Genomic DNA, 13152 nt, shown 5'->3' on the forward strand with positions numbered 1-13152 from the left:
GGTTACGGGCAGTCCAGGGTCTGAGTTTGGACAGAGCCACAACTTACTTATTTATTTGGATTTATTAGCTGCCTTTATGAAGAGATTCACCCAAGGCGCTGTACAGCAGGAACAGTTTAACAGAAAACATACAAGTATGTTAACAGCATAACATTAGTAAAATAACCAAGAATAAACTGAATACAATAAATGAGGTAAACTTAAAAAACAGTAGACTGAAACCTAACAATAGAACTAGTAGTACTTCCCTTGTCATAGTTATATTCTGAATGTTCTCCGTTAAATTTCTGTCCACATTTTGACTGGTCGATATTCAAAACAACTGAACTGGGGAGGAAGTGACGTCACCATCGGAGATGGAAGCCTGAATCCATAGCTCCGTCGGGGCAGCGAAGAAATCAGCGCTATTTCCCGGTTCCCAACCCCCCGAGAGTGGCGGTTCCGAGGGCAGAGAGAAGAGAAGCGATGGCGACAAAAAAACGGCTGGAAAAGGGTTTACACATTGGGTCACGGAATGTTAGTGGGATGAATTCCCCACTGAAACGAAGTTTGATACATTGGGAATTGCAGAAACTTAATTGGGATATTATATTACTGCAGGAAACACACATTCAAAAGAGGGATGCACATTTACTTAAACATCGGGGATATAGTGACTGTATCTTACACTTTGATGCTAGAGGGGGTAAGGTGGGAGGTTTAGTGATTTACATTCGTAAACATATTCCATTGGTAACAGAGGAAGTATACAGGGATGCTCTGGGAAGGTGCCTGGCGATTAGGGGTCAGTTGTATGGCAAGGAGGTGACCATAGTAAATATATATGCTCCTAACTCAGGACAGGGAGAATTTTTTACCCGGATACATAAGGAACTCTTCCAGTTTCAGAAAGGGGGGGATGATACTGGGTGGGGATTTTAATACTAGTATGACTTCAATGGATCATTCAAAGGGGTTGGTCGATATGTCCTCGGCCCACTGTGCACAGTTAAAATCACTTGTCTCCAACTTAGATTTAGTGGATGTCTGGAGGCTTAAGCACCCAAGCCAGCGGTCTTATTCACATTCTCAGAATACTTACACAAGAATTGACATGGTGTGGTGTAGCCGCCAATTATGGGATCAAGTGGCCGATTCACATGTTGGGTCCATTTCCACATCAGCTCATGCCCCCGTGGAGATTGAGCTTAAGGGTTTGACAGAGGAGAGGCGCCAACTCTTTTGGAGATTAAATGAGCTGATTCTGGGGGATAGTAGGGTGCGGGAGGATATTCGTCAGGTCATTCAGAATTACAAGCTTATGAATGACACTGGTGAGGTTCTGGATGGTACATTGTGGGATGCCCTGAAGGCTGTGGTGAGGGGCCATCTCATTAAATGGGGAGCACGGAAAAAGAGGCAACGGGAAAATAGGGAACTGGAATTACGGGCACGACTAGCGAAGCTGGAATGCCGTCATCAGGAGTGAGGTTCAGGGGTAGTCCTGAGAGAGTTACGACAGTGCAGGGTGGAATTAGAGAAATTGCAGGTAGAATGTGTGGAGTTTTTACGTACGATACTCCAGGAAAAATTTTATGAATTCGGTAATAAGTCTGGTAGGATGCTGGCTAATCTTCTGAGGCATAGACAAAGGGGCCACACAATAACAAAAATTAAAGGGGCGGGTGATAAGATGTATTATGGGGATGGAGAAATTAGAGATCAGTTTGAAAAATTTTATCAGGTTTTATATCGCAGTGAGAGGGGGGCAGAGGGGGGAGAAATTAGGAAGAGTTTAGGGGAGTTGCGCCTCCCTAGGCTGTCAAGTTTGGAGCGTAAGCAGCTGGAAGCCCCATTTCATCTTGAAGAGATTCAACGGGTGATTAAGGGACTCCAAGGAGGGAAGGCGCCCGGCCTGGACGGATATTCTGCCAGGTTCTATAAGACTTTTGTTGGGGAGGTGGGGCCCCTATTGTTGAGGTTGGGAATGCGTGCTTTGCCGGCCAATCACTGCCTGTGAGCATGCATGAAGCAGGGATTTCCCTGCTATTGAAACCAGGAAGGGACCCAGCGGTATGTGGCTCTTATCGCCCCATCTCATTGATAAACTTAGATGTTAAGATCTTATCCAAGGTAGTTGCCGATAGGCTAGGAAAGATTCTGCCTACGCTGATTCACACTGACCAATCAGGGTTTGTCATGGGGCGGCAGGTGGCAGATAACATCAGACGCACCCTACATGTTATGTGGGCAGCCCAACAGAGGGGGACTCCGATGGCTTTTTTGAGTACGGATGCAGATAAAGCGTTCGATAGGGTGGAATGGTCCTATTTATGGGAAGTGATGGAACATCTGGGGTTTGGCCAGGGGTTGATAGGGTGGCTACAATGGTTATATGATAAGCCCGTGGCAAGAATTAAAGTAAATGGGGGGTATACATCAGCCTTCCAGATTGAACGGGGTACTAGACAGGGGTGCCCGCTGTCACCACTGCTGTTCGCACTCTCGATTGAGCCTTTGGCTCAGAGGGTGCAGGATTCAGTTGACATTCCAGGAATCATGATTGGTGGTTCTGAACACAAATTGGCTTTATTTGCTGATGACGTGTTATTTTTTGTAAACAACCCGGGGTTAAATCTCCCTATATTGTTGGCAGAGTTGGAAGAGTTCAGTAGGCTCTCTGGTTTTAAGATAAACTATGATAAATCTGAAATGATTGGGTGTCTATAGCACAGCATAGGATGGAAGAGCTCTCACGTAATTTTCATTTTAGATTGAGGAGGGATAATATTAAATATTTAGGAGTTAAAATACCTGTTCAGATCTTTCAGCTATATCAGCTAAATTATATACCGTTGTTCCATCAAATACGTAAGGATATGGATAGCTGGGTGGGAAAGTGGCTGTCCTGGTGGGGAAGGATAGCATCGATTAGGATGAATGTACTGCCCAGACTTTTGTTTTTGTTTCAGACACTGCCTGTAGCGGTCCCGGGGAGGGAGTTGAGGAAACTACAACAAGCTATCTTGAAGTTTATTTGGGGGGGGGGGGGCAAAGCTCCGAGGCTCAGTAGGAAGCTGCTTTGGCGGTCGACAGATTTGGGTGGGAGAGGGGTCCCGAACCTTGAGTGGTATTATTGGGCAGCACAACTGAAACTTATAACCACGTGGGGTCATGAGAAATGGTCAGTGGCAGCACACATGGATCAGGAGATGGTGCAGCAGTATAGCTTGCAGTCAGTTATATGGGCCTCTTCGACTTACCCCACTTTTGGCAGGCTTTCTACTAATCCGTTTGTAGGACATCTATTGACACTATGGGGATCCCTTAGGGCACGCTTTTGGAAAGCTAGAACTACATCTACTTACGCTTATATTCGGGGGGAACCCACATTCAGGGTGGGGTTGGGAAACCCGGTGGCAAAGAGGTGGGCTGAGGGGTTTATTGAGGTTTCGAGATCTATTAGAAGATGGGAAAATAAGATTGTTTACAGAGCTTAAGGAAGATTATGGGGTTTTGGATAAGGATAGATTCTTTTACCTACAGGTCCAACATTACATTTATACACAAGGATGGTTACGAAAGGACCCAGATGATTATGAATAATTAGAGAATTTGTGGGGCTCTTTGGGGACCATGAAGGGAGTTATATCTATGTTGTATAAATTTATAAGGGGTAGGAGTTTTGAGAAGTGTTTGTATATGACTCGATGGGAAAGTGATTTGCAGAAGGAGCTAACAGTTCATGAGTGGAAGGCCATTATCTTGGAAGTTAACAAAGCATCGACCTGTGTGTTGCTGAAAGAAAATGCCTTCAAGGTCCTCTCGAGATGGTATTTTACCCCACATAGATTGCATGTGATGTTTCCAGGGGCCTCACAGTATTGTTGGAGATGTTTAACGGATGTGGGAACTTTCTTACATATCTGGTGGTCCTGTGGGAAATTACAATTGTACTGGCAAACTGTTACTGCAAAGATAACTGCTCACACAGGTAAGGCCTTTTTGTGTGAGCCTCAGTGGTGCCTGTTGGGCTTAGGGAACAGAGGAGGAAGACGTTTAAAGAGGATGTGCCTGACAGCTGCAAAGAGTGTCATTGCTCGGTTTTGGAAACAACAAGAGGCACCAACAGAGCAAGACTGGCTTCTAAAACTTTCCCTTATTGGGGAGATGGAGAAACTAACTGACAAAAGGGTGGGATATTATAATATGAATGATGAACTCTGGACTCAATTAAGAGCTATTGTAGGAGTGGACAAGCAAACACTGTGCACGGCCTGCAGCCATCACTAGACTGGCAGGACAACCTCAAGCTCTGTGCATATTACCTATGGACTTTGCATTCACACTTGCACCTTTGCTTTGTACCAAAACCTCAGCTTTCATATAATGAGCCTAGACTAAGACCTAAACCTGTGCAGTTTGGACTTTTATTGTGCTTAGCTAAAAGAAGCTGTAACTTGTAGCATGGCAGCCATTAACTTTGTTTTTTCTGTGAAATACATTTTCTCTCCTTCTGTGCCTTTTCTGAAATATAAGGCTTGCAAGCTGACAGTTAGCTCAGAGGAAGCAGCTGTAACCAGATAGCAGAAACCAGCTGGAACTTGTGCTGCTTATCAGTATATTGCCTTATATGGTATATGCAATGCCAAATAACTGTGAATAGACTAGAGACCAGTGTTGGAAATAGAGGGTTGTGTGCAAAGCCAAAGATAAGTTTTGTTTCCTGGGTTCTGTGTAAGATCCTCTGTCTGTAACTGCGCATGACTACTGATAAGAGTGTATAAGAACGAGTGTCAGGTGACGCTCAGGGAGCAGTATCCTGAGAGAACTCAGTACTGTTCATTGCTAGCAATAAAAGCTGAATTGTTTTGGAACCAATTTGCCTTTCGTCTCCTGATTTCCGAGCCTGTTTCACTATGACCCAAATGAGTTAGCAACAGGTGTACGATGGGAGAGGGTAGGGAGGGTGAGGGGGGTTTGGGGAAGGGTGGGGGGGGGGAGAAATTAAAATTGAAGTATGTATTTGTATACTTGCAGATTTATTGTTGGTTAATAAAAAAATAATGTTTAAAAAAAAACAACTGAACTGGCCAGAAGTGGCCGCTGACCACTTGAATCACTTGTTCAGGGCCATCTTCTAATGTTTCAGTGGCCGTTAACCAGTTATTGCTGCTGAAAATGAGCTGTTAGCAATTCAATGAAAACCAGCTATTTTGGGGTGTTCCGGCACTTGGCTGGTGATATTCAGAAGCAAACGTGGGCGCTAGAGATTATTAGCACCATACTAGCTCCTGCATTTGCTCTACTGCTCCATCATCAGAGCCCCCAGGAGCGTCGCAACTAGCATCCAAATGCATGCTAAACATATTCCTCTCCAATGATCAGCAGACATTGGCGTGCCATCCACGGCAAACCCTACACCAGCTCAGAGCTGGCGTTAGTGTTTGCAGACCATTGTGGAGGAATGGCGAACCCTGTCCAGAATGCATTTGCATGCTAGCAGGCCCCCCATTCTCCCCAATAGAACCCCGAGCCCCCCACCCCAAGCCAGTGACACAGGGGCTGGAGGTCCGGCTTCAATCCCCCCGACTGCCCCTTATATGGTGTGAAGCACCACCTAGTGCATCCCAGGATGCACTGGGCAAGGCTGGGCGCTGGAAGAGGAGGAACCGTACAGGTCTTTGTCTGCCAACATCTACTATGTTACTGTGTTACTATAATCTGACTCAACTCCGTCCACTTCGCCCCACACACCTTCAGTCCATCTCCTTTCTCAGCCTCCCCTCTCTCAACCTACAGTCAAATCTTCTGTCTCAGGTGTGTAACAAACAGCTTTACTCAGCAGCTGCAAAAAGCAGACAAGAATGCATCTGCTGTTATTACACCTCTCCACGGTGTCCCCAGTCTTTCTGTCCTGCTAGGGCAGTCCTCTGCTAATATATTGCTCAAATCCTTCTTATGAAAGTGGTGATCGGGATTCTTAATACCCTGACACAGTGAGAGAAGGGACTCACAGAGATTGAGAATGACATAGGCTTCAAATGAGTGCACCACACTCCTGAGGTAAATGTGGGATAAGGGACCCAAGCAGATCAATGCAGCTCTCAACCCTCATTCCGACCCTACCACCCCATCCCCAATCCTGAACCTCATATAGGCCGGGGCAGCATCCAGTTTGATTCACTACAGCCCAGCCAAGGCCACAACGATAAAAACTCTTTATAGGCTGGACAGGCACCAGTACTACTACTACTATTTAACATTTCTAAAGCGCTACTAGGGTTACGCAGCGCTGTACAGTTTAACAATGAAGGACAGTCCCTGCTCGAAGAGCTTACAATCTAATAGATAAGAGTGAGACAAATATAGGACAATCAAGCCATTGTGACATCACTGATGAGGTTGGCTCTTAGGCATTGGTGGAATGAGGCATTATGACATCACAATCTCAGCTCTGGTTAAATCACTGCTATATGTAATACTACTACTACTACTTAACATTTCTAGAGCGCTACTAGGGTTACGCAGCGCTGTACAAATTAACAAAGAAGGCCAGTCCCTGCTCAAGGAGCTTACAATCTAAAGGACAAATGTACACTTAGAGGGGCATAACTGAACGAAAACGTCTATCTCCATGGGCGTTTATCTCCGAGAACGGGTCCGTGAAGGGGCGGACTGAACCGTATTTTCGAAAAAAATAGACGTCCATGTTTTATTCGACAATTTGTGAGCTGGGCGTTTTTGTTTTTCAGCGATAATGGAAAATGAAAGCGCCTAGCTCAAAAACGAATAAATCCAAGGCATTTGTTCGTGGGAGGGGCCAGGAGTCGTAGTGCACTGGTCCCCCTCACATGCCAGGACACCAACCGGGCACCCTAGGGGGCACTTTTACAAAAACAAAAAAAAAGGTAAAAGAGCTCCCAGGTGCATAGCACCCTTCCCTTGTGTGTTGAGCCCCCCAAATCCCCCTCAAAACCCACTGCCCACAAGTCTACACCATTACTATAGCCCTAAGGGGTGAAGGGGGGCACCTACATGTGGGTACAGTGGGTTTGGGGGGGTTGGACGACTAAGCATTAAGCAGCACAATTGTAACAGGTAGGGGGGGATGGGCCTGGGTCCACCTGCCTGAAGTCCACTGCACCCCCTAACAACTGCTCCAGGGACCTGCATACTGCTGCCAGGGAGGTGGGTATGACATTTGAGGGAGAAAATAAACAGTTGTGAAACGGCATATTTTGTGGTGGGAGGGGGTTAGTAACCACTGGGGGAGTCAGGGGAAGTCATCCCCGATTCCCTCCAGTGGTCATCTGGTCATTTAGGGCACTTTTTGGGGCCTTATTCGTGGAAAAAGAGAGTCCAGGAAAAGTGCCCTAAATTCTCGCTAAAAACGCATATTTTTTTCCATTATCGGCGAAAGGCGCCCATCTCTGATCGGCCGATAACCACGCCCCAGTTCCGCCTTCACCATGCCTTCGACACGCCCCCATCAACTTTGTCCGCATCCGCGACGGAGTGCAGTTGAAAACGTCCAAATTCGGCTTTCGATTATACAGCTTTATTCGCTTTTGTGAGATAAACGTCTATCTCCCGATTTGGGTCACAATATAGGCGTTTTTCTATTTCGATTATAAGCAGGTTAGTTAAGTAGGGGTCATTAAATTGGAGCAGTCTAGATTTCCTGAAAGGTATAAAGGTTAGGTGCCGAAAGCAACATTGAAGAGGTGGGCTTTGAGTAAGACTTTGAAGATGGGTAGGGAGGGGGCTTGGCGCAAGGGCTCAGGAAGTCCATTCCAGGCATAGGGTGAGGCGAGGCAGAATGGGCGGAGCCTGGAATTGGCGGTGGTGGAGAAGGGTACTGAGAGGAGGGATTTGTCCTGTGAGCGGAGGTTTCGGGCAGGAACGTAAGGGGAGATGAGGGTAGAGAGGTAGTGAGGGGCTGCAGACCGAGTGCATTTGTAGGTTAGAAGGAGAAGCTTGAACTGGATGCGGTATCTGATCGGAAGCCAGTGAAGTGACCTGAGGAGAGGGGTGATATGAGTATATCGGTTCTGGCGGTATATAAGACGTGCAGCAGAGTTCTGAACGGATTGAAGGGAGGATAGGTGGTTAAGTGGGAGGCCAGTGAGCAGTAGGTTGCAGTAGTCAAGGAGAGAGGTAATGAGAGCGTGGATGAGAGTTCGGGTGGTGTGCTCAGAAGAAAGGGCGAATTTTGTTGATGTTAAAGAGGAAGAAGCGACAGGTCTTGGCTGTCTGCGCGCCGAGAAGGAGAGGGAGGAGTCGAAGATGACTCCGAGGCTGCGGGTGGATGAGACGGGGAGGATGAGGGTCTTATCAACTGAGATCGAGAGCGGAGGAAGAGGAGAAGTGGGTTTTGGTGGAAAGACAATAAGCTCGGTCTTGGCCATGTTTTTTATTTTTATTTTATTTTTTTAGTTACATTTGTACCCCGCGCTTTCCCACTCATGGCAGGCTCAATGCGGCTTACATATACAGGCACTTATTTGTACCTGGGGCAATGGAGGGTTAAGTGACTTGCCCAGAGTCACAAGGAGCTGTGCCTGAAGTGGGAATCGAACTCAGTTCCTCAGGACCAGAGTCCACCACCCTAACCACCAGGCCACTCCTAGATGACGTTTCAGGTGGCGGTTAGACATCCAAGCAGCAATGTCGGATAAGCAGGCCGATATCTTGGCATGGGTCTCCGCGGTGATGTCTGGTGTGGAGAGATACAGCTGGGTGTCGTCAGCGTAAAGATGATACTGGAAACCATGAGATGAGATCAGTGAGCCCAGGGAAGAGGTGTAGATTGAGAAAAGAAGGGGTCCAAGGACAGATCCCTGGGGAACTCCAACAGAGAGCGGGATGGGGGTGGAGGAAGATCCATGAGAATGTACTCTGAAGGTACGGTGGGAGAGATAAGAGGAGAACCAGGAGAGGACAGAGCCCTGGAACCCAAATGAGGACAGTGTGGCAAGAAGTAAGTCATGATTGACAGTGTCAGGTTTTAACTGCTGGGGATCTTTCCAGCCGTGCTTAGATTTCTATTTCTTAATACTCCAGGCCTCTGAGCCTCTGTTTCCATAAGTATAAGTACATAAGTATTGCCATACTGGGAAAGACCAAAGGTCCATCAAGCCCAGCATCCTGTTTCCAACAGTGGCCAATCCAGGTCACAAATACCTGGCAAGATCCCAAAACAGTACAAAACATTTTATACTGCTTATCCCAGAAATAGTGGATTTTCCCCACGTCCATTTAATAATGGTCTACGGACTTTTCCTTTAGGAAGCCGTCCAAACCTTTTTAAAACTCCGCTAAGCTAACTGCCTTTACCACATTCTCTGGCAACTTATCACAATTTTTAGAAACATCTACAGAAATAATAACGGAACGTACGACCTTCGAATCTTGACAGAAATCATGTATTCAGACTTTATTTCAGACATATTTCAGCTCAATTTCTGGGATCAAAAATACAAAGTTTTCCTGATCTTAATTAGAGGAGTGTGGTAGCCGTGTTAGTCCACTCTTAAGGTTATCAATAGAAATCAAACAAAATAAAACATGGATAAGATGATACCTTTTTTATTGAACATAACTTAATACATTTCTTGATTAGCTTTCGAAGGTTGCCCTTCTTCGTCAGATCGGAAATAAGCAAATGTGCTAGCTGACAGTGTATATAAGTGAAAACATTCAAGCATTACTATGACAGTCAAATAGATACCATTGGAGATTCTACATGGAATGTTGCTACTATTGGAGATTCTACATGGAATGTTGCTATTCCACAAGCAACATTCCATGTAGAAGGCTGCGCAGGCTTCTGTTTCTGTGAGTCACTTAACCCTCCATTGCCCCATGTAAGCCGCATTGAGCCTGCCATGAGTGGGAAAGCGCAGGGTACAAATGTAACAAAATAAAATAGATACTATTGGAGATTCTACATGGAATGTTGCTATTCCACTAGCAACATTCCATGTAGAAGGCTGCGCAGGCTTCTGTTTCTGTGAGTCACTTAACCCTCCATTGCCCCATGTAAGCCGCATTGAGCCTGCCATGAGTGGGAAAGCGCAGGGTACAAATGTAACAAAAATAAAATAGATACTATTGGAGATTCTACATGGAATGTTGCTATTCCACTAGCAACATTCCATGTAGAAGGCTGCGCAGGCTTCTGTTTCTGTGAGTCACTTAACCCTCCATTGCCCCATGTAAGCCGCATTGAGCCTGCCATGAGTGGGAAAGCGCAGGGTACAAATGTAACAAAAATAAAATAGATACTATTGGAGATTCTACATGGAATGTTGCTATTCCACTAGCAACATTCCATGTAGAAGCCTGCGCGGCCACATTGGTGATCTGCAAGGGCCGACTTCTACATGGAATGTTGCTGGAATAGCAACATTCCATGTAGAATCTCAGACAGTAGCAACAGTGGAGGAGTGGCCTAGTGGTTAGGGTGGTGGACTTTGGTTCTGAGGAACCGAGTTCGATTCCCACTTCAGGCACAGGCAGTTCCTTGTGACTCTGGGCAAGTCACTTAACCCTCCATTGCCCCATGTAAGCCGCATTGAGCCTGCCATGAGTGGGAAAGCACAGGGTACAAATGTAACAAAAATAAAATAGATACTATTGGAGATTCTACATGGAATGTTGCTACTATTGGAGATTCTACATGCAATGTTGCTACTATTGGAGATTCTACATGGAATGTTGCTATTCCACTAGCAGCATTCCATGTAGAAGGCTGCGCAGGCTTCTGTTTCTGTGAGTCTGACGTCCTGCACATACGTCAGACTCACAGAAGCAGAAGCCTGCGCGGCCACATTGGTGATCTGCAAGGGCCGACTTCTACATGGAATCAATAGAAATCAAACATGGAAAAGAAAATAAGATGCTACCTTTTTTATTGGACATAACTTAATACATTTCTTGATTAGCTTTCTAACAGGATGGGTGTGGATAGGTGAGGGGTGGGGTGATCAGCAGAGACATACAGCTTTATGGTTTATAATGGGCTAGGAACCCCAGATCCTTGTTAATAAAACTACCCAGAGAAGGAGAAGAAAAGTTCTGGGACTTAGATCTTGGGTTCTCTCTCTAGGAGGCACTTTCAAGTTGAAATTTATTTATTTTATTGCATTTGTATCCCACATTTTCCCACCTATTTGCGGGCTCAGTGTGGCTTACAATACATTGTAATGATGGAAGTACAATTTGTTACAACACAATTATGGTTACATTGTGAGGAGTTAAGTTAAAACAAGGTCCAGGTGTCGTTAAGGGGAATAAAACAATGGAGAAGAACGACTGAACAATAGAAGAACAACGGATACTGATAGGGCAACAGAACATTAGCAAGAGAACGTTCGGGCTTAATATTTTTTTACCTGTAAAATTAATGTTTAAATGTGTTAAAGTTACGGGGGATAATAGTACAGAAGAGAATGTATTGATGCATTGTTAACAGTGTGTGTGGACTTCATGTGTTTTGATAGAGTTTTTCAAAGAGATGAGTCTTTAATAGTTTGCGGAAGTCGGTTATGTATTATTTCCTTAAATACAATATTCTATGTGTTTTTTGAGCCAGAAGAATTGAAGCAGTTGTATTACTGAAAAATTACCTAAGTCTCATAGAACTAAAAAGGGTTGAATTAGCAGAGCTTTGAAACTTGCGAGCTGTTGCATCAGTCGTCAAATCTTCAACCTTGCCTGTTGTCTGTTTAAGATCTTCCATATACACTAAAGATATCAAGAGGAAACTGGTTCCATTCATTCACTGTACTTATAAATACAGAACACAGTTATCAATGTGTAAGTCAGAGCTCTTCCATTAAAGGAGGAAAACGCCTCAAAACAAGCCCCTCCCACAGATGTAAATGGGGTGAAGGCTACATATTCATCCTCATAGGCGTTTCTAAAAACCTCCTCATTTGAAAACATTTTTTTGAAAAGTTCTTTTTCTTAATGCTGAATAACAAAGCCGCTTTGCCGATTAAGCTATACATTTTTTTTTACTTAACTTCGGCAAACTGCAGACTTTCTCCTCCCAGACCGTGATTCAACTGTGGTCAACGGGTCCCGTTTCACATTGCGCTGCTTCAGGACCACAGCCATTCAATCAACCAGTTCATCGATCATAAATCCTGTGCAAAAGGGGGGGGAGAAAAAAGCTTAAATATTTATAAAATTTCTACAAAAAATCAATCTATTTCATACTGACTCTGCTTACAATCCGTTCAAAAATGCCGACGGTAGCATGAAGGGCAGGAGTATTTAAACATGGCGGTCCTATAAGTACAAACTGTGACGTCACACGCTGTCATCAGTATCCAATCACAATTCTTCAAGCAGCAAAAGGCATACCCACATTAATGAATGAAGATCAAAATAAAAGTCCATTCCGTATATCAAAGGAAATGCGTCCATTCGATCTTCCCATTCAGACCCGTAGGATTCATTGATTTTAATCCTTTAATGGAAGAGCTCTGACTTACACATTGATAACTGTGTTCTGTATTTATAAGATCTTCCATAGACATTCAGAATACCGAATGACACGGGGACAAAAATTGTCCCTGTCCCTACCCCGTCTCTGTGGGTTCTGTTTCCGTCCCCGCAGACCCCATCTCCATCCCCACCCCGTCCATGCAGGTTCTGTCCCGTCCCCACCCCATCCCCATGGGCTCTGTTCTCATCTGCAGAAGCCCGAAACACTTATAATATTATAGTTAAATCTTTTCATTAAAGTACTAGCTCTACCCGGCCACGCATTGCTGTGCCTCAGTCTGGTTAAATGGAAAAGCAAGAAAAGAGGAAGCGCTCGTTTCTAATATGTTTAATTTCACAATGCTTGTGGGTATACAATATTTTCTGTTGTTCATTTGTGTGTGCAGATATAGAGATTGTCTGGTTTGCCAACTCTACAGCATGCAACATATAATTGTCCATGTGAGAAGCAATCCGTGTGTTGATCTAAACCGCAGAATTGTAAAGATTGGCCCTGATGGTGATTGCAAATGCCAATCAAATTGGGAATTGCAATCTCTTAAATTGAAATGGCATATCCGTTGGAATGATAGGAATGCGAGGAATGAGGACATCTTCACCTTTGAAAGGTCCTGTCAAGATTGTTGCTTCTACGACAGTGCTCATTAATTTTTT

At 44.9% G+C, this 13152-nt stretch overlaps 1 protein-coding gene across 1 annotated transcript in view; it reads left to right on the forward strand.

Annotated features, from left to right (window-relative positions):
* LOC115468254 (E3 ubiquitin-protein ligase TRIM39-like) overlaps positions 1–13152 on the forward strand; it is an 872633-nt gene that overhangs the window by 81847 nt on the left and 777634 nt on the right. The window lies entirely within an intron of this gene.

This window comes from Microcaecilia unicolor, chromosome 4 (assembly GCF_901765095.1).
Source record: "Microcaecilia unicolor chromosome 4, aMicUni1.1, whole genome shotgun sequence".
Taxonomy (NCBI): Eukaryota; Metazoa; Chordata; class Amphibia; order Gymnophiona; family Siphonopidae; genus Microcaecilia; species Microcaecilia unicolor.